This window comes from Cervus canadensis, chromosome 2 (assembly GCF_019320065.1).
Source record: "Cervus canadensis isolate Bull #8, Minnesota chromosome 2, ASM1932006v1, whole genome shotgun sequence".
NCBI classification, from domain to species: domain Eukaryota; kingdom Metazoa; phylum Chordata; class Mammalia; order Artiodactyla; family Cervidae; genus Cervus; species Cervus canadensis.
Window position 1 is genome coordinate 50789156 of NC_057387.1, and position 26749 is coordinate 50815904.

The following is a 26749-nucleotide window of genomic DNA, read 5'->3' on the forward strand; positions in this document are numbered from 1 at the left end:
TAATATACAATATTTGTCTTTCTCTTTCTGACATACTTCACTCTGCATAATAGACTCTAGGTTCATCCACCTCATTAGAACTGACTCAAATGCATTCTTATAGCTGTGTAATTTTCCATTGTGTATATGTACCACAACATCTTTATCCATTCATCTGTTGATGGACATCTAGGTTGCTCCCATGTCCTGGGTACAGTAAGTAGTGCTGAGATGAACACTGCAGAGGCGGGAGGGAGGCTGAAGAGGGAGGGGACATATGTATACTTAGGACTGATTCATGTTGATATATGGCAGAAAACAACACAAAATTGTAAAGCAACTACCCTCCAATTGAAAATAAATACATTTTAAAAAAGAAATAGTGATCTCTCCTTAAGTAACACAAAATCAAATTGTTTGATTCACAGTGAGAACTCTGTAGGTTGTAACCACTCTATTGTAGTTAAAACAAAACAAACAAAAAGTTGTACCTATTTTGCTGGGTTGTCAAGAGAAAAGTATGAGTTAATAAATGTAAAGTGCTATTAATTATATCCAGACTATAGTAAGTAAATGGTGGATATTATTAACACATTTTCAAATGTAATCTCTTAGAGCAGCAAAACAGCCTCAGGATAGATCTCTGAAGACCTGGGTTCTAGATCCAGGTCTGGAATTAACTCACTGTATGACCTTCCACAAGTCACTTCATCTCTCTTTAGGTTAATTTCCTCATGCATAAAATGAGATGGTTAGACTATAGTTTCTCTAGGTCCTTCCTAATTGTATGATTCTAATTGTATCATGTTCTTAATTCTGTATAAAAGAAAAGTTAAAACTGATGTATATTAAATGGAAATCAAGTCTCTTGTTCCACAAATATTTACCAAGGCAGTTCTCAAAGATAAGCAAAAGACACACATTAAAAAAAATAAAGGACATATTTGACTCTGGGGGAATTCATAAGACAGTGAAAGGCTAAGTGTTGTGAGTTGGTCTGGACATAGGATTTGCCACAAAAGAGAAAAAGTTGGAAGCATAGTTTGTGGCCTAGAGAAGCTATACCATAGGTTCTGCTTCCAAAAATACATGAATTATAACATATACTATACAATTCTCTGTGAAAGAGACAAATCCAGCCTTGGGCATCAGCCACAATGTACACTGGTCAACAGCTTCAAGTGTCTTTCACAATTTTACCTACAGTTGAGTCTAACTATCTTGTTCTTCAGTTGCTCAGTCATGTCCAACTCTTTGCAACCCCATGGACTGCAGCACACCAGGCTTCCCTGTCCTTCACCATCTCCCAGAGGTTGCTCAAACTCATGTCTATTGAATCAGTGATGCCACCCACCATCGCATTCTCTGTCGTCCCCTTCTCCTACTACCTTCAATCTTTCCCAGCAGCAGGGTCTTTTCTAATCATTTGGCTCTTTGCATCAGGTGGCCAAAGTATTGGAGCTTCAGTTCAGCATCAGTCCTTCTAATGAATATTCAGGATTGATTTTCTTTATCATTGACTGGTTTGATCTCCATGCAGTCCAAGGGATTCTCAGGAGTCTTCTCCAACACCACAGTTCAAAAGCATCAATTCTTTGGGGCTCAGCTTTCTTTATGGTCCAACTCTCACATCCACACTTAACTACTTGAAAAACCACAGCTTGGACTATATGGACCTTTGTTGGCAAAGTAATGTCTCCATTTTTTAATATGATGTCCAGGTTTGTCATAGTTTTTCTTCCAAGGAACAAACATCTTTTAATTTCATGGATGCAATCACCTTGGAGCACGACAAAATCGAGTCTCTCACTGTTTCCATTGTTTCTCAATCTATTTGCCATGAAATGATGGGAACAGATGCCATGATCTTCATTTTGTGAATGTTGAGTTTTAAGCCAGCTTTTCAACTACCCTCTTTCACTTTCATCAAGAGATTCTTTAGTTCCTCTTCACTTTGTCATAAGGGTGGGGTCATCTGCATATCTGAGGTTACTGATATTTCTCCTGGCAGTCTTGATTCCAGCTTGTGCTTCATCCAGCCCAACATTTCGCATGATGTACTCTGCATATAAGTTAAATAAGCAGGGTGACAATATACACACTTGACATACTCCTTTCCCAATTTGGAACAAGTCCATTGTTCCCTGTTGGTTTCTAACTATTGCTTCTTGACCTACATACAGGTTTCTCAGGAGGCAGGAAAGAGAAACCTGGCAGAAATTATTCCCATCTCTTGAAGAATTTTCCATAGTCTGTTGTGATCCACACAGTCAAAGGCTTTAGTGTAGTCAATGAAGCAGAAGTAGGTATTTTTCTAGAACTCTCTTGCTTGTTCTATGACCCAACAGATGTTGGCAATTTGATCTCTGGTTCCTCTGCCTGTTTTAAATCCAGCTTGAACATCTGGAAGTTCATGGTTCACGTACTGTTGAAGTCTGGTTTGGAGAATTTTGAGCATTACTTTGCTAGCATGTGAGATGAGTGCAATTGTGGGGTAGTTGGAACATTCTTTGGCATTGCCCTTCTTTGGGATTGGAATGAAAACTGATCTCTTCCAGTCCTGTGGCCACTGCTGAGTTTTACAAATTTGTTGACATATTGAGTGCAGCACTTTCACAGCATCTTCTTTTAGGATTTGAAATAGCTCAACTGGAATTCCATCACCTCCACTAGCTTTGTTCATAGTGATGCTTCCTAAGGCCCTCTTGACTTCGCATTCCAGGACGTCTGGCTCTAGGTGAGTGATCACACCATCTTGGTTATCTGGGTCTGAAGATCTTTTTGTATAGTTCTTCTGTGTACTCTTGCCACCTCTTCTTAATATCATCTGTTCTGTTAGGTCCATACCGTTTCTGTTCTTTACTGTGCCCATCTTTGCCTGAAACGTCCCCTTGCTATCTCTAATTTTCTTGAAGAGATCTCTAGTCTTTCCCATTCTATTTCTTTCCTCTATTTCTTTGCATTGATAGCTGAGAAAGGCTTTCTTATCTCTCCTTGCTATTCTTTGGAACTCTGATTCAGATGGATATATCTTTCCTTTCTCCTTTGCCTTTTGCTTCTCTTCTTTTCTCAGCTATTTGTAAGTCCTCCTCAAACAGCCATTTTGCTTTTTTTGCATTTCTTTTTCTTGGTGATGGTTTTGATCACCACCCCCTGTATAACGCTATGAACCTTTGTCCATTGTTCTTTAGGCACTCGGTCTATCAGATCTAATACCTTGAATCTATTTGTTACTTCCACTGTATAATTGTAAGGGATTTGATTTAGGTTTTACTTTATTTTTTTTTCATTTATTTTTATTAGTTGGAGGCTAATTACTTCACAACATTACAGTGGTAGGTTTTACTTTAATGGCCTATTGGTTTTCCCTTCTTTCTTTAAGTCAGAATTTGGCAGTTCTGACAGCCAAGGAGTTGTCTGTCAGACAGTTGTCTGTCTGTTGAATAAGGAGTTCATTATCTATGACACAGCAGCTCCCAGTCTTGTTTTCATTGACTGTTTAGAGCTTCTCCATCTTCAACCACAAAGAATATAATCAATCTAATTTCACTGTTGACCATCTGTTGATGTCCATGTGTAGAGTCTTCTCTTGTGCTGTTGAAAGACAGTGTTTGCTATAACCAGTGTGTTCTCTTGGCAAAACTCTATTAGCCTTTGCCCTGATTCATTTTGTATTCCAAGATCAAACTTGCCTGTTACTCCAGGTATCTCTTGACTTCCTACTTTTGCATTCTAGTCCCCTGTGATGAAAAGGACATCTTTTTTTGGTGTTAGCTCTAGAAAGTCTTGTAGGTCTTCATAGAACCATTCAACTTCAGCTTCTTTGGCATCAGTGGTTGTGGCATAGACTTGGATTCAGTTCAGTTCAGCCACTCAGTTATGTCCGACTCATTGCGACCCCATAAACCACAGCATGCCAGTCTTTCCTATCCATCACCAACTGCCGGAGTCTACCCAAACCCATATCCACTGAGTCAGTGATGCCATCCAACCATCTCATCCTCTGTTGTCCCCTTCTCCTCCTGCCCTCAATCTTTCCCAGCATCAGGATCTTTTCAAATAAGTCAGCTCTTTGCATCAGGTGGCCAAAGTATTGGAGGTTCAGCTTCAACATCAGTCCTTCCAATGAACACCCAGGACTCGATCTCCTTTAGGATGGACTGGTTGGATCTCCTTGCAGTCCAAGGGACTCCCAAGGTCTTCTCCAATAGCACAGTTCAAAAGCATCAATTCTTCAGCACTCAGCTTTCTTTAGAGTCCAACTCTCACATCCATACATGACTACTGGAAAAACCATAGCCTTGACTAGACGAACCTTTGTTGGCAAAGTAATGTCTCTGATTTTAATATGCTGTCTGGGTTGGTCATAACTTCTCTTCCAAAGAGTAAGCGTCTTACAATTTCATGGCTGCAATCACCACCTGCAATGATTTTGGAGCCCAAAAAAATAAAGTCAGCCACTGTTTCCACTGTTTTCCCATTTATTTGCCATGAAGCGATGGGACTGGATGCCATGATCTTAGTTTTCTGAATGTTGAGCTTTAAGCCAACTTTTTCACTCTCCTCTTTCATTTTCATCAAGAGGCTCTTTAGTTCTTCAATTTCTGCCATAAGGGTGGTGTCATCTGCATATCTGAGGTTTTGATATTTCTCCCAGCAATCTTGATTCCAGCTTGTGCTTCATCCAACCCAGCATTTCTCATGATGTACTCTGCATAGAAGTTAAATAAGCAGGGTGACAATATACAGCCTTGGCATACTCCTTTTCCTATTTGGAACCAGTCTGTTGTTCCATGTCCAGTTCTAACTGTTGCTTCCTGACCTGCATATAGGTTTCTGAAGAGGCAGGTCAGGTGGTCTGGTATTCCCATCTCCTTCATAATTTTCCACAGTTTATTGTGATCCACACAGTCAAAGGCTTTGGCATAGTCAATAAAGCAGAAATAGATGTTTTCCTGAAACTCTCTTGCTTTTTCGATGATCCAGCGGAGGTTGGCAATTTGATCTCTGGTTCCTCTGCCTTTTCTAAATCCAGCTTGAACATCTGGAAGTTCACGGTTCACGTATTGCTGAAGCCTGGCTTGGAGAATTTTGAGCATTACTTTACTAGTGTTTGAGATAAGTGCAATTGTGCGATAGTTTGAGCATTCTTTGGCATTGCCTTTCTTTGGGATTAGAATGAAAATTGACCTTTTCCAGTCCTGTGGCCACTGCTGAGTTTTCCAAATTTGCTGACATATTGAGTGCAGCACTTTCACAGCATCATCTTTTAGGATTTGAAATAGCTCAACTGGAATTCCATCACCTCCACTAGCTTTATTCGTAGTGATGCTTCCTAAGGCCCACTTAGCTTCACATTCCAGAATGTCTGGCTCTAGATGGGTGATCGCACCATCATGATTAACTGGGTCATGAAGATCTTTTTTTGTACAGTTCTTCTGTGTATTCTTGCCACCTCTTCTTAATATCTTCTGCTTCTGTCAGGTCCATACCATTTCTGTCCTTTATTGAGCCCATCTCTGCATGAAATCTTCCCTTACTATCTCTAATTTTCTTGAAGAGATCACTAGTCTTTCCCATTCTATTGTTTTCCTCTATTTCTTTGCATTGATCACTGAGGAAGGCTGTCTTATCTCTCCTTGCTATTCTTTGCAACTCTGCATTCAAATGGGAATATCTTTCTTTTTCCCCTTTGCTTTTTGCTTCTCTTCTTTTCACAGCTATGTGTAAGGCCTCCCCAAGCAACCATTTTGTTTTTTTGCATTTCTTTTTCTTGGGGATGATCTTGATCCCTGTCTCCTGTACAATGTCATGAACCTCCATCCATAGTTATCAGGCACTCTATCAGATCTAGTCCCTTAAATCTATTTCTCACTTCCACTGTATAGTCATAAGCAATTTGATTTAGCTCATACCTGAATGCTCTAGTGGTTTTCCCCACTTTCTTCAATGTAAGTCTGAATTTGGCAATAAGGAGTTCATGATCTGAGCCACAGTCAGCTCCTGGTCTTGTTTTTGCTGACTGTGTAGAGCTTCTCCATTTTTGGCTGCAAAGAATATAATCAATCTGACTTTGATGTTGACCATCTAGTGATGTCCATGTGTGCAGTCTTCTCTTGTGTTGTTGGAAGAGGGTGTTTGCTATGACCAGTGCGTTCTCTTGACAGAACTCTATTAGCCTTTGCCCTGCTTCATTCTGTACTCCAAGGCCAAATTTGCCTGTTACTCCAGGTGTTTCTTGACTTCCTACTTTTGCATTCCAGTCCCAGACTTGGATTACTGTAATAGTAAATGGTTTGCCTCAGAAACAAACAGAGATCATTCTGTCATTTTTGAGATTGCACCCAAGTACTGCACTTCAGAGTCTTTTGTTGACAATGAGAGCTACTCCGTTTCTTCTAAGGGATTCTTGCCCAGAGTAGTAGATACAATGGTCATCTGAATTAAATTTGCCCATTCCAGTCCATTTTAGTTCACTGATTCTTAAAATGTCGATGTTCTCACTTGCCATCTCCTGTTTGACCACTTTCAATTTACTTTGATTCATGTACCTAACATTCCCTGTTCCTATGCAATATTGTTCTTTATAGCATCAGACTTTACTTTCACCACCAGACACATCCACAATGGGGTGTTGTTTCTGCTTTGGCTCAGCCTCTTCATTCCTTCTGGAGCTATTTCTCCACTCTTCTCCAGTAGCATAGTGGCCACCTACCAACCTGGAGAGTTCATCTTTCAGTGTTATATATTTTTGCCTTTTCATACTGTTCATGGGGTTCTCAAGGCACTAGTGCTGGAGTGGTTTGCGACTCCCTTCTTCAGTGGACCACATTTTGTCAGAACTCTCCACCATGACCCGTCCATCTTGGGTGGTCCTACATGGCATGGCTCATAGTTTCATCGAGTTAGACAAGGTTGTGATCCATGTGATCGGTTTGGTTAGTTTTCTGTGGTTGTAGTTTTCATTCTGTCTGCCCTCTGACGGATGAGGATCAGAGGCTTGTGGAAGCTTCCTAGTGGGAGGGACTGTGGTGGTGGTTTAGTCACTCAGTTGTGTCTGACTCTTTGCCATCCCATGAACTGTAGACCACCAGGCTCCTCTGTCCATGGGATTCTCCAAGCAAGAATACTGGAGTGGGTTGTCATTTCCTTCTCCAGGGAGATCTTCCCAACCCGGTGGCTGAATCTGGGTCTCCTGCATTGCAGGCAGATTCTTTAGCAGCTGAGGTACATGGGAGGTACCAGCTGTGGGCAAAACTGGGTCTTGCTCTGGTAGGCAGGGCCATGCTCAGTAAATCTTTAATCCAATTTTCTGCTGATGGTTGGGGCTGTATTCCCTCCCTGTAGTTTGGCCTGAGGCCAAATTATGTAGGGGTAATGAGTGGTAATGTCAACCTCCTTCAAAGGGACTTAACTGTCTACCATTACCAAACTCCCTCTGCTAAATCAGAAATCCAATACAATACAAAACTCAAATAAGTTAATGTCACTAGACTGTTGAGCCACAGGCTATGGCAAGTACAGTTACTATATGCTAAATGCTAGGGACTGTTAAGTGCTTTATAGTTATTATCTTCTTTGGTCCTCAGCACAAAATATGATATGGGTATTATTATTCCATTCTACACATGGGAAAACTGGGGCATGGATGCGTTAAGTGACAGAACAGCTGTGAAGAGGTATAACCACAATTCAAACAGGAATTTGAATTGATTCTAATGTCTAAGTTCCTCCATACTATATTTTGCTTAATTTTGTATACATGTTACTATGAAATATTACCAACAACATATATGTACCTATTGTTCATACTTGAGACTTTGTGGGACACTGAAAGTCAGGCCCTATGCTCTGCATGGGGAAAGTGGACATGAATGAACCCTTGTTCCTGGGTAAATGTGAAGCTAGTAAAGAATGAAGCCTAATCAGATCACCTGGGTTCAAATCCTAACTCTACTTCTAAATGGTGTGCAAACCTTGGGGAAGTCAGCTAATGCCACGCATCTTCAATTTTCCTGCATTTTAAATACAATAAGAGTTCCTACCACAGAGGGTTGTCAGGTGGAATCATGAGACAGATACATAGTGCTCAGAGACAGTTAGCAGAGTGCCCAGAAAATGATGGACACACAATAAAATTAACTAATCTGATTATTATCACTGACACTTTGAGCAAGCAAGGCTCCTGGGAGGTAATCACAAAGCCTGACTTCACTGTTCCTTTAAAATTCCTGCAGAGGTGAAAGGACTGCCAATGGTCCTGGGTAAAGTCTCAGACATTATCACATTTCTGAAGATTCCCAAGTAATAAAAAGAGTATTCAGATCGTTCTAAGTCATTAATGTGGCTGTGACTCCAACACCCAGTTGTCTCTAACTCCTTGTGACCCCATGGACAGTAGCCCACCAGGCTTCCCTGTCCATGAGATTCTCCAGGCAAGAATACTTGAGTGGCTTGCCATGCCCTCCTCCGGGGAATCTTCCGGACCCAGGGATAGAACCAACATCTGCTGCGTCTCCTGCATTGGCAGGCAGAGTCTTACCACTAGTGCCATTTGGGAGTCCCAAATGAAATCATTAATAACTATCTTAATTCAGAAATCAGAATGTCCAGTCCCATGTAAGAAGTACAGCCTCTCAAAAACCACCACAATATTGTAAAGTAATTAGCCTCCAATTAAAATAAATTAATTAATTAAAAAAAAAAAAGTACAGCCTCTAACCTGGTTTAATGTGAGAATGTTTCTGGGAGCATTCTGCTGAAGGCCGACTGTGTTTAGGGAGAAAGACAGGCCTCACCCTTGCCCTCTTCTCCGTGGCTCCCTCTCTCCCGGTTTCATCATTTCTACTTCTCCCCAGTTTGCCACTAGGTTTTCCACCCTGTCAGAGGCAAAAAAAAAAAAAAAAAAAAAAAGTGAGAAGGAAGAGAGGCAGAAGGCAGAAAGTTTTTATTTTTGACTGATTCTCTTTAGGGACAGTTTCTCACCTTTGGGGACAACCTTGCTTTTGGGTGTTTAAAGATAACCCTTTCTCTCTAACAATTTCACAGAATCTTCAATATTCTTAGGAATATTTGAAAAGGGTAATGTAAATCTTGGCCTCTGACTGACCACTTCCTTTCTTCATGGCTCTCTTGTAGGGGAGCCTCCAGGCAGCAATCTTGGGAAGGATTTAAAATAATGACTTCAGGGACTTCCATGGCTGTCCAGTGGTTAAGACTCTATGCTTCCAATGCAGGAGACACGGGTTCGATCACTGCTCAGAGAACTAATATTGCACATGCTGTGTGGCAAAGGCAGAAAAATGAAGAATTTTAAGTAAAATAAAATGATGACTCCAGACACAGCTCACATTTGCTCCAAGGGAACTCTTGACTCTCCCCAACAGTCTCTAGGAGTGTCCCCGTGCTCCTGACACCAGAGCATCTGGCCAGCCAGGTTTTTGTTCTCGTTGTTGTTCAGTCACTCAGTTGTGTCCAACTCTTTGCAACCCCATGGACAGCAGCACACCAGGCTTCCATGTCCTTCACTCTCTCCCAGAGTTTGCTCAAACTCATGTCCATTGAGTCAATGATGCCATTCAACCATCTCATCCTCCGTCACCCTCTTCTCCTCCTGCCCTCAATCTTTCCCAGCATCAGGGTCTTTTCCAATGTGTCAGTTCTTCGCATCAGGTGGCAAAACTATTAGAGCTTTAGCTTCAGCATCAGTCCTGATGCTGATTTCCTTTAGGATTGACTGATTTGATCTCCTTGCTGTCCGAGGGACACTCAAGAGTCTTCTTCAGTACAACAGATCAAAAGCATAAAATTCTTTCGTCTTTTATAATTTCCAGGCAAGACTCAACAAGACACTCTGTCTCCCTAACAGCCAGGGACACATATCTCCGTTAGTCATTTTGAAATCCTTCTTCTGAAGGTGAAGCATTCTCCATGCTCCTCCTGGTAGGGATGGAAGACTCAGAGCACAGCTCTTGCAAAAGAAATCCCCCTCAAAAACCTCTGTACAATGTTACTCTCTAGATCCTTCAATATCATAGTGTGGGTGGGGTTTTTTTTTTTTTAAGTCAACTTGTGGAAACTTGCATGAGAAACTCACGGAAATTTGCCTCTTTTGATGTTATCTCACTTTGAAATTTCATACTTATCGCATTCTAGTGCCTCAAACAAAACTCTCAATTTCATATTGTTACACTTTAAATTATCATTTTTAGTGAAATATAAAGCAACTATCATATACTGGGGTAAGTGGTATAATACAATCTCTAAGGTAATATAGAAGACAGATAAATTTTATCCAGAGTTGGGAGTAGGTGTCAGACATGGAAGTCTTCACAGAGGGAAAGACTTTTGAGTCGAGCCTGTAAGGATCTATTTACTCATCTAGCAAGTAATTATTGAGTTTGTATATCTTCCAAGCAGTTTTCTAGGTGCTTGGGATTTGTCAGTGAACAAAACAAAGATCCCCACACTCATAGAGCTTACATTCTAGTAGAAGAATGGGAGAACAGACAACAAACATAATAGATAAACTATATAAGTTGATTAAAAAAGTGATAAATGCCATGAGGGAAAAGAAAAAGTAGGACTAGAACAACAAGCCCATGAAACAGAAAAGAAGAAGGACCTTCTAAGGGGAAAAACAGTATGAACAAAAGACCTGGAAGTATAAGAGGAATGGCATAATCAAATAATTGAAGATAGTGTGGAGTATAGATCAACATCAGCGATACTCAGGGCAGATCCTTCCGCCAGCTCATCTCAATGTGACCATTAGCACTGAGCACCAGTTATCTGCACACTATCCCCTCCTTCCTCCTGGAACCCAGGAGAGTTTTTCCTTTATACTTATCCCCATGGACCCATATCTAATGCCTGAAAAGAGAGGAAGTACAAGTAGAAGAACTGGGCGGTGGGGCGGGGGGCGGGGTGGGGTGGGGTGGTGGAAATTGTTTTAATTTATTTAAAATTCTATAAGACAGTGAGCTGAAGAGGCTTTGGTGCCTCTCCAGCAATAGTCAAATAAAAAGATCAAGCACATATTCCATAGCAAGCATAGTGCTGGTGTTATAGATACGGTAATATGCAAGGCAGAGAGGCTCCTTGTCTGTGTAACAAAGCAAAATGCAAAGGGAGAAGCAAGCCCCACAGCTCTGCATGGGGTCGGCATGACTGGCACACAGAAGGGCCACAGTAAGACCCACTGCTCAGGTGCCCAGTGGTGACACCACCTGGTGACAGGCAGCTCGGCTCAGCACTGGAAACAAATGAGAGATCTCTGTGCCTCCTGCTTCTCAGGCAAGCTAGCCGGTAGACAGAGACTGAAAGGTAAAAAAAAAAAAAGTTTTTTTTTTTAACGGAGAGGACTACAAGAACTGCAATAGTGAGTCAGGTTACAGACCAAAGGAATATGTTCTATTTGTGGATGTGGTTTCATTTCCCACACTTACCCCAGATCAATCTGACCAAAGAAAACCAGCCAACAGTAGCAACAAGGACTGTGGGCTGTGCTTTTATAGACTGAGGCCATCACAGCAACTGTATCTTGAAAGTGCTGCAGTTGTAGACCTTTTTTTTTTTTTTTTCTTTCTTTAAATACAAACCATTGTCTTCAGAATAGAGTTAGCTCTCAGGCTAAAACTCCCCCTTAAATATCTAGCCCAAAGCCTTCCACTGAAATAGCACAGGACCTTCACCAGTAAATGGCTTCCCTGTTGGCTCAGACGGTAAATAATCCGCCTGCAATGCAGCGACCCAGGTTCTTCGATCCCTGGGTTGGGAAGATCCCCTGGAGAAGGGGATGGCAACCCACTCTAGTATTCTTACCTAGAGAATCCCTCAGGCTGAGGAGCCTGGCAGGCTACAGTTCATAGGGTCGTAAAGAGTCAGACAGGACTGAGCGACTAACACTTACTTACTTCACCAATAAATAAGTTCTTGACTCCTTTCCTTAAAAAAGTTGACAATCGCCTTGGAGACACACCCCCCAAAGTAAAAGCTGGGATTCATTTGCTGTACTCAAAGACAGCAATTTAAGAAACAAACTATGTTCTCCGACTTGAAAGGAGGATGTGGTTTCATTAACAAAAAAGATTCAAGGAAAATCAAACAAAAAAACCTTTCTTTTAAAGTTAGAGCCTGAGTTGCCTTTGAAAAGTGGGACTCTGCTGCCCCCTGCCTGCCACTATAAAAAATGCTGAGGATGGAGTTGGAAATCGCTGCTGCTGCTGCTGCTGCTAAGTCGCTTCAGTCGTGTCCGACTCTGTCCGACCCCATAGACGGCAGTCCACCGGGCTCCTCTATCCCCAGGATTCTCCAGGCAATAACACTGGAGTGGGCTGCCATTTCCTTCTCCAATGCATGCGTGCTTGCTAAGTCGCTTCAGTCGTATCTGACTGAGTGCAACCCTATGGACAGCAGCCCACAGGATTCTCTGTGGGCTGAGAGGATGTCCACAGGATTCTCTAGGCAAGAATACTGGAGTGGATTGCCATTTCCTTCTCCTGGAAATCACTAAAGAACACTTTTTTCCTTTTTTTAATTAATTTTTTGTTGGAGTATAATTGCTTTACAGTGTTGTGTTAGTTTCTGTTCAGTCGCTCAGCTGTCTCCCACTCTTTGTGACCCCATGAATCGCAGCACACCAGGCCTCCCTGTCCTTCACCATCCCCCAGAGCTTGCTCAAACTCATGTCCGTTGAGTCGGTGATGCCATCCAACCATCTCATCCTCTGTCGTCCCCTTCTCCTCCTGCCTTTAATCTTTCCCAGCATCAGGATCGTTTCCAATGGCACGTCACATCAGTTGGCCAAAGTATAGGGATTACTGTACAGCAAAATGAATCAGCTAAATCCCCTCTTGTTTTGGATTTCCTTCCCATTTAGGTCACCAGAGAGCACTGAGTGGAGTTCCCTGTGACACTTCCTCTCACATACATGTACATGCATGCATGCTAAGTCGCTTCAGTCATGTTTGACTCTTTGCGACCCCATGGACTGTAGTCCGCCAGGCTCCTCTGTCCATGAAATCCTCCAGGCAAGAATACTAGACTGAGTAGCCATTCCCTTCTCCAGGGGATCTTCTCAACCCAGGGATCAAACCCAAATCTCTTTCGTCTCCTGCATTGGCAGGTGTCCCAGGACCACTAGCACCCCCTGGGAAGCCCAACATGTGCACACACCCCAAAACTTAGGGGTTCTAAAAACATCCTCCATCCTCTTAGCACCACTGTTACCTAAACAGAGGCTACCTGCTTGCAGCGATAAGCAGTATGAGGCCCCAGGTAGTGGCAGCTGGCTGAATAGACCTGACTCCCAGCACCTTCCCCTCTGTGCTCTTCCTGCCTCAATCCTCTGACGAGCCGTTGTGTCAGGATGACTGAGAATCTCCTACCTTCACCAGCCATGCTTCACTCATATCTGGATATCCAACACCTTCAAACCCCAAATGACTAAAACTAGCTACATTTTTCCCTCACAAGTCAACCAATAGAAAGTTGTTTTTTTTTCCAATGAACTCAATTGTTTTAACAGCACTACTGCTATTGTCACTGAAGCAAAAAAATCGCACACAGTCTTTGACTTGCTTCCTCTCCCTAGGCCCCAGCATCACATGAACTGCAACTTTGTTCATACCTACTGCTTCTCCATTGTTAGCCTGGGTGAGGCATCACTGGCCTTTTACTTTCCATCTGGAATGTTCCACTAACCCTCCATCCACAGTCTTCACCTCCTACTCGCTTTTCTTTACTCCAGTACATCTTAAAACTGCTGAAGGATTTATCTTTCTGAAGTTCAGCTTTGCCCATGTCACCCTACTCTTTCCCTCTCGTCTGAGAATAAACTGCAAAGACTTCACTCTGCATCAAGGCCTTCTAGGATCTGCCACCATCCAATTCTGCTACCGTGGGCAAGTCCCACACTGCAGCCACGTGGAGGCTCATGCTGGTTCCCAGAAAGTCCAAGGTTTCCTCTGTGCCTCACTCCATTTGATACCTCTTCCTTCAAAGAGTTTCTTCCACCACTTCCATTTCCCCAGTTCTTTACATCCAAGTCATTTGCATCTTTCAATTTCTAGTTCAAATGCCACTTTTCCACACAGCCTTCTCTACTTTCTTCAACTAGAACAAAGCTTTTTCTGAAGTCCAATCACATTCTATCTATTCCTTTCTTCAGTTCAAGTGAGCAAATATTTATTGAGCTCTTACAGTGTAAGGGAATATACCGGTTCTGGGGACATTGAAAGAAACACAAACAGACATGCTCACCATCTTTGTGTATCTTATAGTCTAATATTTATACTTTCCAACTTATATTCTCTTCCTGTGTATATATTTCCCTTCTAGCCTGAAAAATTCATAAATGAGTATCAATGCTTCTATCTCCCAAACACTTATTAAGCCTTTCTCACACACAGCACCAAGCAGAGTGTATTACCTGTGTTTATTAATCAGTAAGTATTTGAATAAACCAATAAATGTATTAAGGGTACCTAGACAGCTGAATATTAGGGTCATTATTCAGTTCCCAAACTTAAGGAACTGAGTAACTCTAAGCTCAATTCAGCTCAGTCACTCTCTCATGTCTGACTCTTTTCCATCCCATGGACTGCATGCAGCACGCCAGGCTTCCCTGTCCGTCACCAACTCCTGCAGCTTGCTCAAACTCATGTCCATAGCGTTGGTGATGCCATCCAACCATCTCATCCTCTGTCGTCCCCTTCTCCTGCCTTCAATCTTTCCCAGCGGCAGGGTCTTTTCCAATGAGTCGGTTCTTTGCATCAGGTGGTCAAAGTATTGGAGTTTCAGCTTCAGCATCAGTCCTTCCAGTGAACATTCAAAATTGATTTCCTTTGAGATTGACTGGTTGGATCTCCTTGCAGTCCAAGGGACTCTCAAGAGTCTTCTCTGACACCACAGTTCAAAAGCATCAGTTCTTTGGTGCTCAGCTTTCTTTATAGTCCAACTCTCACATCCATACATGACTACTGGAAAACCCATAGCTTTGACTAGATGGACCTTTGCTGGCAGAGTAATGTCTCTGCTTTTTAACATGCTGTCTAGGTTGGTCATAGCTTTTCTTCCAAGGAGTAGGCATCTTTTAATTTCATGACTGCAGTCACCATCTGTAGTGATTTTGGAGCCCCCAAAATTAGTCTCTGACTGTTTCCATTGTTTCCCCATCTATTTGATATGAAGTGATGGAACCAGATGCCATGATCTTAGTTTTCTGAATATTGAGTTTTAAGCCAACTTTTTCACTCTCCTCTTTCACTTTCATCAAGAGGCTGTTTAGTTCTTTGCTTTCTGCAATAAGGGTGGTGTCATCTGTGTATCTGAGGTTACTGATATTTCTCCTGGCAATCTTGATTTCAGTTTGTGCATTATCCAGCCTGGCATTTCACATGATGTACTCTGCATATAAGTTAAATAAGCAGGGTGCCAATATACAGCCTTGACATACTCCTTTCCCGATTTGGAACCAGTCTGTTGTTCCATGTCCAGTTCTAACTGTTGCTTCCTGACCTGCATACAGATTTTTCAGGAGGCCAGTAAGGTGGTCTGGTATTCCTATATCTTGAAGAATTTTCCACAGTCTGTTGTGATCCACACAGTCAAAGGCTTTGGCATAGTCAATGAAGCAGAAGTAGATGCTTTTTCAGAATTCTCTTGCTTTTTCTATGATCCAATGAATGTTGGCAACCTGATCTCAGGTTCCTCTGCCTTTTCTAAATCCAGCTTGAACATCTGGAGGTTCACGGTTCATGTACTATTGAAACCTGGCTTGGAAAATTTTGAGCATTACTTTGCTAGCATGTGAGATGAGTGCAATTGTGCAGTAGTTTCAACATTCTTTGGCATTGCCCTTCTTTGGGATTGGAATGAGAACTGACCTTTTCCAGTTCTGTGGCCACTGCTGAGCTGGCCACTCAATTTGCTGGCATATTGAGTGCAGCACTTTCACAGCATCATCTTTTAGGATTTGAAATAGCTCAACTGGAATTTCGTCAACTCCACTAAGTGGGAGAGTGCAAAAAATCTATGAATTCTTGATTTTAAAAGTATTCACCTATTAAAGTGTACTCATAACAAAATTGAGGGCACAAACTTCAGAATCAGATAGAACTGGTATGAATTACAGCTTTTCTATTTACCAGCTGTGTGTACTGCACTATGATGGATCTGGGGGAATTACTTAACCACTCTGAGCCTCAGTTTTCCTGAGCCAAGTTTGGATGAGGATTAAATAACAATAAATGTAAGGCAACTAACACAGTCCCTGACGTGTCCATGTTTGACAAAGTGAGGCTATTACTATAGCTATTTATTTATTGCTATTGCTTACCTCTGAATCATAGCATATCAAAACCATTCCTCAGGGCTTGTCGGGAAACTGACTCAACCGTCTTTTCCAGTCATCTTCTTTCTTGCCATCTTCCACTCAGCAGAGCTAGAGTTGGCCAGTGATCACTTCTGGCCAAAGAGACACAAGCAGACATCTGCCAGAGAATTTCCAGAAAGATATTTGCCTTCCCACTAACAGAGATGGATATGTCTGGGAACTGCCTTCCTGCCATCCCTTCTTCCTGCCTTAAATGTAGAAAACACATTGCTTGGAGCTGCAGAAGTGTCTTGAGATGATGAGGGAAAGGCCAGAAGAATCGATAGGCTGACTCAGAGAACACTGAGCAGCTGAGCCAACATCAGTAGTTGTCTGACTCCAGATTCCTCATGTGAGAAAAGTAAACCTGTTTTGTTTAAGCCAATGTAAATCAGTTTTTATCATTTGCAATAAAACACAATCACAACTGACTCAACCTCCTAATGGACTTTATGATATGTGTAAGAGAACATTATGAAAAGGCAAATTCGAGCTTCCCCGGTGGTCCAGTGGTTGAAAGTCTGCCTTGCAATGCAGAGCACACGCGTTTGATCCCTGGTCCCGGAAGATCCCTCATGCTGTGGAGCAACGAAGCCCATGTGCCACAACTATTGGGCCTGTGCCTTAGAGACCAGAAGCGGTAACTACAGAAGCCCACACACCTTAGAGCCTGTGCAACAAAAGAAGCCACCGCAATGAGAAGCTGAGCACTGCAGCTGTGGAGTAGCTCCTGCTCGCCACAACTGGAGAGAGCCCACGCAGCCATGAAGACCCAGCACAGCCAAAAGTAAATAAACAAACAAATCTCTCTATTTTTAAAGCAAATTAATAACAGCTCTGTTCTTTAAAGACCCTCCAAAGGACAAAAGTCGAATACTTTTATCAAAACTTTGTATAGGAGTGTTCTACCTTAAAGTCTAAGATTAAAATTAAACTAAGAGTCATCCTGAAATCAACTAATCCTGAGGGGAAAAGCTAGAAGCACTCATTACTAAAATCTGAATTGTCAGGGAAGATTTCAGTGTGATTATCACCTAAATATGTCTCCTGCTCTAGTCTATTGCTCTATGTCTAAATAGAGAACTGTGAGTGAAACTGAAGGATCTGTGTGAATCTTTGGATTTCCATTCAGCAAATACTCAACCCCCTTCCCCTTCCCTCTGCAGATGTATTTCCTGCTCTTTGACTTTGGTCTTAGCCATGTGTCTTGTTTTTTCAATTATATTTTTGAGAATGTGACAACAGCAGAAGCTTGAAATACACTAGCATGATTGGGCTTTCCCTTTTGCACATCTGCTTTTCATCATGAATGGACTCAGGTGGCCACTGATCCAAAGAGAAAGAGAGATACTAGGAACAGACTGGATCAAATTGGCAGCTTGAAGTCAAACCTTGTCTAGCCCAGCCAATATTATATCAAATCCAGGAAAATTGCAGACGTGAGAAAAACCAAATGGAAAACAAAACAAAACATGTATATTGCTGCACACCATTGAGTTTAGGGTATATTACTCAACATTATCATAAAAATAACCGTAAAAAACTATGTCTCCAACAACTTTGTAAGATACAGATGTTCAACTTTCCTGGCTTTGGATCTCTTTAATAAAGTGGTTTTCAACCAGGAGCAATTTTGCCCCCAGGCAGATATTTGGCACATCTAGAGACTTGGACAGATGAGCCTGGCGGGCCGCAGTCCATGGGATCACTAAGAGTCAGACCTTACAGAGCCACCAAGCATAGCACAGAGATGTTTCCTGGGATCCCTGGTGGCTTGGGTGGTAAAGAATCCGTCTGCAATTCGGAAACCTGGGTTCAATGCCTGGGTCGGGAAGATCCCCTGGAGAAGAAAATGGCAACCCACTCCAATATTTTTGCCTAGAGAATCCCATGTAGAGAGAGGAGCCTGGCCGACTACAGTCCATGGAGTTGCAAAGAGTCAGACGTGACTGAAGTGACTTAGCAAGCAGCCAGAGATATTTTAGCTTGTAGTAAATTGGGATGGGTGGCATCCAGTGGGTGGATCCCAGGAACACTGCTAAACATCCTACAATGCAAAGGACAGGCTCCACAACAAGGAATTATCCTGCCCAAACCGTCAGTAGTTTTGAACTTGAGAAACCTTGTCCTAATAAAGTAAAATGCTAACAAGGATGACATATTCTTTCCCATTTTGCCACATACCTCTACTCAGCCAAAAGAACACCTGGGGTTATGTATGTGTGTGGCAACATTGACTGATTAACTAGTTACATGAATAAATACTTAGTGAATGCCTGTCACCATTCCAGATGCCAAGGAACCAGGGTTGAATTAAAAGAAGAAATTTCTATTTTCATGGACCTTACAGTCTCCTGAAGCAGACAGGTGAGAAACAAGTAAGTAAAATGATTTTCGATCTCGTGCTGTCATGCATGCATGCTCAATTGTGTCTGACTCTTCTGCGACCCCATGAACTGTAGCCAGCCAGGCTCCACTGTCCATGGGATTTCCCAGTTAAGAATACTGGAGTGGGTTGCCATTTCCTTCTCCAGGGGATCTTCCCGATTCAGGGATCAAACCTGCATCTCCCATGTCTCCTGGATCAGCAGACAGATTCTTGACCACTGAACCACCTGGGAAGTCCTGATTTTAGATCTAATGAGTAGTAAAAGGGTAATGGGATAGAGGATGATTACATGGGAAGACCTCTCTGAGTTTAATGTCATGATGAGGAAAGAGACCCAGTCATGCCATGGTTTGGGCAAAGAGCATTCTGGGCAGAGAAAACACTAAACACAATGGCCATGAGACAGAAGCAAGTGATAGAAGGCCAGTGTACTGGCAGCATACTCGGTAAGGTAGAAGATGAGGTCAGAAAGACCTCTGTAGGATCACATATTGCTGGCAGGATACCAAATGTAGATTCAAATGAAGCTTTCAGAGATGTCATGCAGTGGGAGAGCTCAGTGTCTGGCAGTGATCACAAGCAGTGTGAGCAAATATTCATGAACACGTGGGTAGAATGTTTCCCTGGTATATGTGGAAAGCTGGAGTGGGGGTGAGGACTTTACATTGAACTAAAGAGAATAAGTTAATAAGAAAGTAAGGGTGAGAGCAGGAGAATTTGAAATATTTTTGTTACTGTATCCCACAGCCAGTTGATCCTAATGAAACGTAGGGAGGCATCTGAAACTAGAGAAAGAAAACTATTCTGCACTTTCTTCTCTCACACAACATCTTGTGCTTCCTTGGATTGCTGCCTCTACATTCCTGGCAGGCCCTGTGTTCTGAAGACCAGAGCACTGCCTCCTGACTACTTCCCAAAGATAACCCCACCGCTGTTGGCTCCAGATTTCCTCTTCTGGTGTTCTGGAGCATGGGAAAAGCTAAAAGAAATCATTTAGGATCTCTGAAGCAGAAGGGAAACCCGGAAAGTCTAGAGGACAAGTTTATAACATGCCATGTATCCAGAGGTGGTTTCTAGGCACACACAATTTTTATTTTTTATGGAAACCAATGCTGTCAGATAGACCTAAGTGAGCAGGTCACTCCCGAATTGTAATTGCCCCACTTCAGCCTTGGTAAGACTTCCAACGACAAGGACTATTTTTAACTGTATCCTCAGCTCTAGTGTCTAATGTCTAATAAGCACTCAGTGTATGTGAGGTGAACAAATAATGCTTCATGGACTTCCCTAGTAATGCAGTGGATAGGAATCTGCCTGCTGGTACAGGGGACATGGGTTTGACCCCTGGTCCAGAAGACTCCACATGCTGAGGAGCAAACGAGCCTGTGTGCACAACTCCTGAGCCTGCGATTTAAAGCTCCCGAGCTGCAACTTCCGAGTCTGCGCTCAACTAAACCCACACGCCCAGAGCCTGGGCTCCACCACGAGAGAAGCCACAGCAGTGAGAAGGGCATGCACCACAATGAAGAGCAGCTCCTGCTACCCACAACTAGAGAAAGCCCATGCAAAGCAAAGCAGATTCAGTGCAGCCAAAAATAAATAAAATTATTTTTTTAAATGCTTCATGAAAATAGTCTCCAACTTATAAAAGTTAGATAACACAAAACACAGTAAAATAGCTGGACACATCTATTCTCAAAAAGGTCTGTATATTTACAGATATGTACTTCCAAGAGAAAAATAACTGTAACATTCAGTCATACAACCAGTTCATTTTTTTTGAGCACCTACCATGTACAATGCATTGTACTAGAAGCTGGAGACAGGGAAAAGAAAAAAGAGTAAGGCATAGATGCCTCTGGGGTGCAGAGGCCTACAACACAGAGTGGAGAAAGAAATACCTACAGTATGGTTTATTGATGGGTAGAGAGGGACAAGGAAAAAGAAAAAGCCTATGCATGCTCCTTAGAACTGAATCTAAGACTACCTTTTTTTTTTTAATCCTAATATATTTAAGCAAAACATTTTCAAATTCCACACCCAGCTGTTTTTAATATAGTGGTTCTTAACTAGGGAAGATTTTGCCTCCAAAAGGACATTTGCCAATGTCTAGAAACATCTTCAATTGTCATGACTGGCAGTATCCTACTGGAATATATGAAACAGAGGCCAAGCATGTTGCTAAATATTTTATAATGCACAGGACATTATGTTGCGGACAGCCTTCCACAACAAAGAATTATTCTGTCCAAACTGTCAGCAGTGCCAAGATTAAGAATCCATGATCTCGAATGAGAGAAGAATTAGGAAGTACCATGGAGGTGATAGAATTCCAGCTGAGCTATTCAAATCCTAAAAGATGATGCTGTGAAAGTGCTGCACCAATATGCCAGCAAATGTGGATAACTCAGCAGTGGCCACAGGACTGAAAAAGGTGTCTTCATTCCAATTCCCCCAAAAAAGGCAATGCCAAAGAATGCTCAAACTACCATAGTTGCACGCATTTCACATGCTAGCAAAGTAATGCTCAAAATTCTCCAAGCTAGGCTTCAACAGTACATGAACTGAAAACTCCCAGATGTTCAAGACGGATTTAGAAAAGGCAGAGAAACCAGAGATCAAATTGCCAATATCTGTTGGATCATAGAGAAAGCAAGAGAATTCCAGAAAAAATGTCTACTTCTGCTTCATTGACTACACCAAAGCCTTTGTGTGGATCACAACAAACTGTGGTAAATTCTTCAAGACATAGGAATACCAGATCACCTTACTTGCCTCCTGATAAACCTGTATGTAGGTCAAGAAGCTACCGTTAGAACTTAACATGGGACAACGGACTGGTTCCAAATTGGGAAAGGAGACGTCAAGGCTGTTTATTGTCACCCTTCTTATTTAACTTACATGTAGAGTATTTCATGAGAAGTGCCAGGTTGGATGAAGTACAAGCTGGAATCAAGATTGCCAGGAGAAATATCAATAACCTCAGATATGTAGATAATACCACCCTTATCACAGAAAGCGAGGAGGAACTAAAAAGTCTCTTGATGAAAGAGCAGAGTGAAAAAAAACTGGCATAAAACTCAACATTCAGAAAACTAAGATCATGGCATCTGGTCCCATCACTCCATGGCAAATAGATAGGGAAATAATGGAGACAGTGACAGACTTTATTTTCTTGGGCTCTAAAATCACTGCAGATTGTGAGTGCAGCCTTGAAATTAAAAGATGCTTGTTCCTTGGAAGAAAAGCTATGACAAACCTAGACAGTATATTAAAAAGCAAAGACATTACTTTGCCAACCTAGGCCCATGTAGTCAAAGCTATGGTTTTTCCAGTAGTCATGTACGGATGTGAGAGTTGGACCATAAAGTAGGCTGAGAGCTGAAGAATTGATGCTTTTGAACTGTGGTTTGGGAGAAGACTCTTGAGAGTCACTTGGACTGCAAGGAGATCAAATCAGTCAATCCTAAAGGAAATCAGTCCGGAATATTCATTGGAAGGACTGATGCTGAAGCTAAAGCTCCAATACTTTAGCCACTTGATGCAAAGAACTGACTCATTGGAAAATACCCTGATGCTGGGGAAGATTGAAGGCAGGAGGAGATGACAGAGGATTAGATGGTTGGGTGGCATCACCAACTCAATGGACATGAGTTTGAGCAAGCTCTGGGAGATGGTGAAGGACAGGGAAGTTTGGCGTGCTGCAGTCCACAGGTGGCAAACAGTCAGACATGACTGAGGGACTGAACAACAACAACAATGGAAATAAAAATACAAGTAAATCATTTAATCAAAATTTCTCTAATATAATTAATGTGATAATAGGATCATTTAATAGCCAACTCAAATGTAAGTCAATAAAACACAAGTAATGAAACAATTTTTTTTGATAACTATGAATAAAGTCTCAAGATATGTATATCTTGAGTTCAAATATTTATATTAATCAGCCATGTTCCTAGCACTGCATATCAAACACAAGGTCTTAGGAAAACACTGCTTGATTAGAATTCCAAAGTGAAGAATGTCACACAAACAGAAATTGTAGGTTCTTTTATAGCTTTCAGCTTATAGGATGTAAAAGGCTTAGCACATTCCTTTTGAGTCTAAAATTACATTACAATGTCGTATGTTCAGCATCCTTTAGCTGGATACGTTTGTTCCCTGTAGGAAGTTTATAACTTGTAAAAGGAGTTTTATGCAGAATACAAATTGGGAGTATTACATGACTACCTCTTGAGGACACTGGGTTGTGCAAACAACATCGTTTTATCTGACGTAGTAGCTCTGGATTGGTCTGTCTGTTCACCCCAGGGCTGTCTGGAATTATAGATCAGGGACATCACTGTCATACCCCAGCTGCTGCAGAAAGCTACTGAAAGAAAAGGAGATTTATGAGTATTTTGGTTATACTGAACCAAGGATACAGGAGCTATTCAACAGGGAGCCTGGTGGCTCTAAATTGTAGGCATTATGCAAAAAGAAAATGCAGAGTTGGGTGTCAAGGGAGCCCTCCAGGAGCAATAGGACATCTTTGTAAAATCTCTAAAGAATAAATTTAACAGTTATTAAAGAATACCACCCTGTTGTTCCAGGCACTGAACTTTATATCCCATGAAGAGATACAAGGGATTTGCAGGCAAACATCTGTCATTTAACAGTGAGATTGACCTCGGCTCTGACAAGCAATTCAAACCCCAGTTGAGGAGAGTTGTTTACTCTTTGTGGTGGCTGAGTTTGGAGCTCCAATATTAGCAGGTTAATAATATCCTTGACAGTGGAGGACCTGATACTGAAGGAAAAAAATTATTAGGAACAACTATGATTGGTTCTGTTATATGAGCCATTTATCATTTCCCTTTATATCAAATTATCAGGTCATAATTAATTTTGCCCAAAGGCCTATGCAAACATTATGGAGAAATGCGTAGATGTGATATAATCTCCAAAACACATGATGAAAGATCAGGACTTGGTTAAAATAAGTGTGAAAAAAAAAACTAAATTTTTGTATTAATTTTACATAAAGATTTAGAAGCCAATACTTCCTTTTCTCTCTCTTTTTTTAAATGAGCAATTTTTTTATTATTTATTGTTTTAATCTTTTGGTCATACCACAGGGCATGTGGGAACTTAGTTCCCTGACCAGGGATCAAACCCAGGTCCCCTGCATCAGTAGCATGAAGTCTTAACCACTGGACCGCCAGGGAAGTCCCTTCTTTTTCTCTTTATCTCTAAGTAAAAATAAATAAATAAACTCTGACACTTGGGTAACAGTAAGAAAAGTAAAATGTAAATGCTGAAAGCCAGCTAAGCACCCCAGACAGTACTACGTGTTAACTTACACTCATTTAATCTTTGCTTCAGTCATACAAGGAAGATAATAGTGTCTTTTATTTATATATGAGAAAACTGAAGCTTTTCTTAATTTAAATGTTTTTCTCAAGATGGGCAAAACTAGAACATGGTACCACTGCCATGGGGTGGGGAACAGAGGAGAAGAAAGATCTGTTTCATTCCAATGCTAAGAAGCTGTGTTACCCTGTGCTACCACAAGAAATTATATTTTAATTTTTGTCAGACACATGAATATTAAACTCATCACCTGAAAGAGAAAACATTAATAATATAAGTTGATTATAAGCTCCCCACAGCTCCACACCCATGTATCCAACTGCTTACTTGATATCACCATTTCAATATCCCACAGGGAATACCAACCTATCATGCCCCCAAATTCATTTATCATCCATCTCACCTAAACTTGTTCTTTTTGCATCTCCTACCTCAAGGAACAGTATTAACATGATTATATCCTTGTTTAGAAAACAAGAAAACAAATAGGTAGAGTTAAAAACAAAAAGTTACTGCTTTCCCAATGAAATTTCCCACTTTACATTTAACACTATACTTTCAGACTTTCTTCTGTGTAAACACATTTATGCACTTCTATACAAATATGTGCTTCCTTGGTGGCTCAGTGGTAAAGACTCCACTAGCCAATGCAGGAGACGTGGGTTCAATTGTTGGGTCAAGAAGATCCCCTGGAGAAGGAAATGGCAACCCCCTCCAGTATTCTTGCCTGGAAAATCCCATGGACAGAGAAGCCTGGCGGGTTACAGTTCATGGGGTTGCAAACAGTCAGACATGACTTAACAACTAAACACCAACAACATACAAATATGCAGTTTGGAATTTATATATATATATATATACACACACACATATACATACACATGCAGTTTTTCCAAGTAAAACTCTAATATATCATTATACTGTAACTTGCTTGTCTTTGGATATTATTCCATGTCAAAATGTACAGGTCTCTCTCATTCTTTCTAAGGGCTATCTAGTATTCAACTGTCATGATTGTACTATAATTTAATTACTCCCCTTATTATTAAATATTTTGGTTGTTCCCAATTTCTCATTATTACAAACAATATTGCAAAGACCATTTCTTTAGATATATTCTGCTTCAGCAATTTCTAGACACATTTCTCCCCTCCCGCATAGTTTATCAACTCTGGGACTGGAATGCAATTGATGACTTTTTTTTTTTTTTCCATTTATTTTTATTAGTTGGAGGCTAATTATTTTACAATATTGTAGTGGTTTTTGCCGTACATTGACATGAATCAGCCATGGATTTACATGTGTTCCCCATCCTGAACCCCCCTCCCACCTCCCTCCCCATCCCATCCCTCTGGGTTATCCCAGTGCACCAGCCCTGAGCACTTGTCTCATGCATCCAACCTGGGCTGGCGATCTGTTTCACACTTGATAATATACATGTTTCGATGCTGTTCTCTCAGCACATCCCACCCTCGCCTTCTCCCACAGAGTCCAAAAGTCTGTTCTATACATCTATGTCTCTTTTTCTGTCTTGCATATAGAGTTATCATTACCATCTTTCTAAATTCCATATATATGCGTTAGTATACTGTATTGGGGTTTATCTTTCTGGCTTACTTCACTCTGTATAATGGGCTCCAGTTTCATCCATCTCATTAGAACTGATTCAAATGTATTCTTTTTAATGGCTGAGTAACATTCCATTGTGTATATGTACCACAGCTTTCTTTTTTTTTTTTTTATTTTTTCCAGTGGGTTTTGTCATACATTGATATGAATCAGCCATGGATTTACATGTATTCCCAATCCCGATCCCCCTCCCACCTCCCTCTCCACCCGATTCCTCTGGGTCTTCCCAGTGCACCAGGCCGGAGCACTTGTCTCATGCATCCCACCTGGGCTGGTGATCTGTTTCGCCATAGATAGTATACATGCTGTTCTTTTGAAATATCCCACCCTCATATTCTCCCACAAAGTTCAAAAGTCTGTTCTGTATTTCTGTGTCTCTTTTTCTGTTTTGCATATAGGGTTATCGTTACCATCTTTCTAAATTCCATATATATGTGTTAGTATGCTGTAATGTTCTTTATCTTTCTGGCGTACTTCACTCTGTATAAGGGGCTCCAGTTTCATCCATCTCATTAGGACTGATTCAAATGAATTCTTTTTAATGGCTGAGTAATATTCCATGGTGTATATGTACCACAGCTTCCTTATCCATTCATCTGCTGATGGGCATCTAGGTTGCTTCCATGTCCTGGCTATTATAAACAGTGCTGCGATGAACATTGGGGTGCACGTGTCTCTTTCAGATCTGGTTTCCTCAGTGTGTATGCCCAGAAGTGGGATTGCTGGGTCATATGGCAGTTCTATTTCCAGTTTTTTAAGGAATCTCCACACTGTTCTCCATAGTGGCTATACTAGTTTGCATTCCCACCAACAGTGTAAGAGGGTTCCCTTTTCTCCACACCCTCTCCAGAATTTCTTGATTGCTGTCAACCAGGTGACATTTTTTTGACACCTTCTCGTAATAGTTAAAGAGCATCAACCTCAATACATTTTATATTAGATGTAACAAGTTATCTTTGCATTCATGTGCATTTCAGATTTCAAGAAAACGAATAGCTACTTATGAAAAGGGCTGAATCAAA